The following is a 5,113-nucleotide window of genomic DNA, read 5'->3' as shown; positions in this document are numbered from 1 at the left end:
TCTCTGAGGGGCATGTTCACAAAGGAAGATTCTGTCCAAAGTAATGGGTGCAGATGGCTGACAAATAAGTTTGTCATTAACGTGAAAATAAGTTATGTGTTTATGGTCCACATTCCAGGAAGTTCCCAGTTACAAAGAAGCAGATCCATTTTAGGAAAATGGGTTTGAAAACCAGCAATTCAACTGGATTATCTGCAAACTGACTTATTCACAAGTAGATGTTGAACTAAATGCAAAGTAACTCTCACAATCCCCTTTTTACCTATTTTATTCTGTCGCCTTAAGACAGAATTCCTTTTGTAAGGAAGATGTAATTGCTTACCCTTTTGAAACATATACATGTCTGTACCCAAAAAATTGAGTTTCTGCCTGACTTTGTTTATTCTTTCCTGAGACATCTGGTGAAGAGAGGAAGTGGTAAATAGGGTGGAAACGGCGGGATCTCTAATTGTTCTGAAAAAAGGTTTTGACTTTCCTCTACATTTGGCTGCGGAGGGGATAAAAGAAACCAAGTGTGACCTATTATGTGCTGGCTACTTTATTATGTTGACTGGGTTACAGAAGAACTTTGACCAAGTCCTTGCCCTCAAGGAGGCTCCAGTCCATTGGAGGGACACAGCCACAATCAGCTAGAGAGAATAAAGTGTCACCGGTGTTGTGACAGACATTTGGATAAGGACGTTGAGACTGGCAACCACAGATACTAGTGAGGAGGGAAGATGGGAGAGGACAGGGGAGAGCGGAGGCAAAGTTCACAGCAGAGCTGACCTTGGGGTTGAGCCTTGAAGTGGAGGAAGGACTGAAGGAGGGCGAATCCCGGAGGGAGGCGGCGGGGTCAGCCTGTCCAGAGGAAGGGGGCGGAGAATACTAGACCTGTCCCCACGGAGCCGGAGCCGGCGCTAACCCTCTCGGGGCCGGGGCAGGGGCAGGGGCACAGGTACCGCGGCCTGGCTGGTGGCCCTGCGGTGACCCCGAGGTCCTCGCACACGCGTGAGCAATGCCGTCCGTGTCCCACCGGCACCCCTGGAGAGTAAGACGGAAGAGGGGACTCCCTTCCGTGCCGCAAGGGTCTCCTTCCCGAGATAAAGCGCATCAAGACGAGATGGGAGAGAAGGCACCTCCCGGCCGGCCCGGTCACCGGTGAGCGGTGCGGGGTCGGGGCCCGCGGCAGGTGGAAGGGCGGGGAAAACCGGTGCGGAAGGGCCACCCCCGAGAGACCCGCAGATACAAGCCTGAGCCCCGAGCCGGGATCCGCTGCAGGTTTGCAGCTAAGACCGGAGACCTGGGGACGCGAGAATCATGACCTCTCTTCGTGGCCCTCACCCGTGGGGCAGCGTCACGTGGCCTCCAAACTGGCGGCACCTCGGGCCAAGAGGGCCAGCGTCCGCCGCCCCAGCAGCTCGCACCCCTTCCAGTCACGCCCTGGGGCCGCTCGGGCCCACGTGGCCTCACCTGCCTGTGGTCCTCGTCGGCACCGTGCTGTCGGCTCCGCCGCTTCTGGCAGTTTCCCTGACACATTTAGGACGCTGGAATATTGGCCCAAGCTCTGAAACCCCGGCGCTGAAGGAGCTGGTCCCAGGGGAACCCCTCGCGTTGCGTCTGGAGGCCTGCAGCGTCCTGGGTCCCGCTGGCCCGTGCGCATGCGCACCTCTCCCCGCCCGCCTGCCGCCGTCAGCTCCCGCCCGCCCACGTGTGCGCATGCCCACACGCGTTTCTGACACCGGTTCTCCCCAACGTCCAGCTGCGTGTCCCACGTTTTCACTCAGCCCCACGCTGTGTCCCTGAGGAGGCCTCAGGTCCCACCCGGTCAGGGCTCAGTCCCGGGACTCTGTTCCTCAACCCCCATTTCAGTTGTGGGTCATGAGGGGTGGGTCCCCAGGGTCCTCGCGACTTCTGTCCCCCTTGGCTGGACATCTCGCGATCGCACGCTCGCCCTCGTCAGAGTAAAGCATTTGCTAGGGCAGCTCTCAGAACTCAGGGAAACACGTTTACCCGCTTATTAAAGGACACGACAAAGGTGCAGAGGAACAGCCAGACGAAGAGTCGCGTGGGGTGAGTTCTGGGAGGCCCCAGAACAGGAGCTTCTGGAGTTGGGGTGTCACCCTCCCTGAATGTGGATGTGTTCACCGACATGGGAGCCCTCTGAGCCCCTTGCTTTAGGCATGATCAGTCCATTTATAGCCCCTCTCCCTTCCCGAGAGAATGGAGGGGGAGGGTGCTGAAATTTCAAGCTCCTAATCCTGGCTTGGTCTTTGTGGTGAAAGGAGACCCCCCCTGGGGTCACCTCATACAAGTAAAAGACACTCCGATCAGCCAGGACATTACCAGGGTATCAGTCAGGAGGCCTGTGCCAGGAACTGGGGGGAGGAGACCAACACGTATCTTTTCTGTCACTTCGTGGTGGTGTGGCCTCACACACGGGGTCCCCTGCCTCTGGTCAAGATGGCTTTGGGATTCTTCTGTGCAGTCTGGGGGCGGGGATCCTGGCTCCGCTTCGTGGATCGCAGGGACGGCAGTCACTGGTGCTGGAGTCAACTTACTTTTGTGTAGATGTTAAGAGTTTACTTTGCACTTCCAGCTTCCCAGTGAGGTGAACGTTACGATTTCTACACTGCCAGTGAGAAGCCTACAACCCAGACAGACCAGGTAAGTTTACCCTGTGATTCGGCTCATGCACAGCATCAAACCCACGTCCGTAGTGGCAGGCTCACCCCGTGGGTAAGGCCTTGTGGGTGACGGGGGCTGCTGTTAATAACTACCAGGAGAGGAGTGTGGGCAACTGGTTATCTGTCTCTTTTTAAAAGAACGAATTGGAATTTGGGTAATCGTTTTTACTTTCAAAAATTCTCCATCTTACTGATTTGTAACCTTAGTTTTATTATTTCTTTTCTTTAGGAAGGATAAGATTGCCATTGCCTTTCGTGAAGCCAATTTAACTCTCATATGAAAACTTGATGAAAAACAGTACACTAGAAGTAGATTACAGTCCAGTCTCACTGGTGAATGCCGATGCAAAGATCCTAATGTGTACTAGCTCACGGAATTCAATGACTACAAGAATATACTATATTGTGATAAATTATGGTTAACGTTTAGGAGTGTAAGGAGAAAAATACTACATTAGAAAAAAACTATTAATGTAATTTCATATACTAACAAGCTAAAGAAGGAAATACTTAGGAACATTTCAACAGATGCACAAAAAGCATCTTATTTACTATGTAAGTTAGTAGAAAACTAGAAACAAAAAGAAACTTCCTCAATGGGATAGAAAAGTATTTATCTTTGTACCTGGAAACACTTGAAAAGCATTCCCTTTAAGATCTGGAACAATGCAAGACACATGCTGTCGTAATGTTCTACATAACACTGGAGGTTCAGGGCAATGTAATAAGACAGGAAAGAATACTAAGAAATACAAGGATTGGATGGAAAGAGATGAGATCATCACAGTCATAACTATTGTGATCATTTACACGAAGACTAAAAACCAACAGACTTTTGGAAATAATAAGAAAGGTCAATATTATAAGGCCAATGCCCCAAAATCAGTAGCACCCCTCAATATCAGCCGTAATAAAGTCAAGAAGATAGTAGACAATAAAATACCAAAACAACAACAACCAAACCGCAAAATATCAAGGACTTAAGAGACAAAAATTCACAGGATCATTACAGAAGAAAATTTAAAACTCCAGCAAAGGGCATAAAGAAAGAGTTGAATTAATAGTGAGATGAATCGTCTTCAATATTTAAAGATAACAATTTTTCCCTAATTTAATGCAGTTTCAAGCAAAGTCACGGTCACCTTTGGGGAGATCCTGCCCTGCTCATATTTGGAATGAGTCCTCCACTGAGTGAGTCTTGGTAGAAGGCAGGAACCCCTCTGTGGAAGTGGAAGAAGGGCCAGACACCCCTTCTTGCTCTTTGGAAACTAGCATATGAGTACGTGATCTGAGCTCAGACATGAAATTCTCTTTCTCAGGGTTGTGAATCCTGAGTGATGCAGTGATGCGGGGAGGGTTCAGAGGACTTTTCACTGTGGCAGCTTCCATGTTGGTGTCCCAGCAGTGCTCCCTTCTGTCTGTCTGTCCTGCTGCCGCCTGCTCTTCCTTGGTTCACGCGCAGATTTTGAGCTTGTTTCGCTGGGCTTTTTCCCAAGAGCTCCGGTGAACTCCGATGTCTTCTGCAGTAAATTCATTTCTACATTACATCAGATAGAACCAGATTCTGTTGCTTGTAATCAAGAACCTGGAGCTGGGAACCTTGCCAAAATATTTCTGATCTTCATGTGGAAGAATTCAAGTCTGTGAATAACTAAGACCAGGAGTCGGCAAACTTTTTCTGTAACAAATACTAACCATTTAAGCTTTGGTGGCTGGATGCAGCTACTCAACCCTACTGTCGTGGGGCTCAAAAGGAGCCATTGCAGTATGTAAGCAAATGGGCATGGTTGTGTTCCAATAAAACTTTAATTACAAATAGTTGGTGGGCAGAGTTTGGCCCAGGGGGTGTAGTTCCCTAATATCTGATTAAGACAGTCATGAAGAGGTACCTGGGTGGCTCAGTTGGTTAAGCATCCAACTTCAACTTAGGTCATGATCTTGCGGTTCATGGGTTCGAACCCCACGTTGGGCTCTGTGCTGACAGGTCAGAGCCTGGAGCCTGCTTTGGATTCTGTGTCTCCCTCTCTCTCTGCCCTCTCCCATTCGTGCTCTGTCTCTCAAAAATGAATAAATTGTTTAAAAAAATTTCTAAATAAAAATAAATTAAAAAAATAAAAAAGTCCTGAAAAAGAAAAGAGACAGGCTCACCCTACTAACCAGTCAGACACATCACCCAGCCATAGGAAAAATAATGCGGTAACGGTATGGAAACATACAAACAGCTCACGGAACAGAACAGAACCCAGAAACAGGCCTATGAGAGTTTGGGTTACTTAAACATTTTGTAGGAAAAATTGGTTCACTATATGGAAAAAGATAAATTAGGTCCCTACTTCAAGAAAAATATAAAAATAAGCTCAAAATGTAGGTACAAAGCAGGGCACCTGGGTGGCTCAGTCGGTTGTGTCTGACTCTTGATTTTAGCTCAGGTCATGATCTCACAGTTT

The 5,113-nt window shown here is 48.8% G+C and overlaps 1 long non-coding RNA gene across 1 annotated transcript; it reads left to right on the top strand.

The window, feature by feature from the left end:
* The first annotated feature begins 1,968 nt into the window (after positions 1 to 1,968).
* LOC132660771 (uncharacterized) lies at positions 1,969 to 4,484 on the top strand. Its single transcript, XR_009601876.3, has 3 exons — positions 1,969 to 2,047; positions 2,561 to 2,646; positions 2,896 to 4,484. It is a non-coding gene; the product is annotated as an uncharacterized LOC132660771 (long non-coding RNA).
* Positions 4,485 to 5,113: the final 629 nt, after the last annotated feature.

This window comes from Panthera onca, chromosome D1 (assembly GCF_046562875.1).
Source record: "Panthera onca isolate mPanOnc1 chromosome D1, mPanOnc1 haplotype 2, whole genome shotgun sequence".
NCBI classification, from domain to species: Eukaryota; Metazoa; Chordata; class Mammalia; order Carnivora; family Felidae; genus Panthera; species Panthera onca.
The sequence above is the reverse complement of the archived record's forward strand: the minus strand, read 5'-3'. Positions and strand labels throughout refer to the sequence as shown.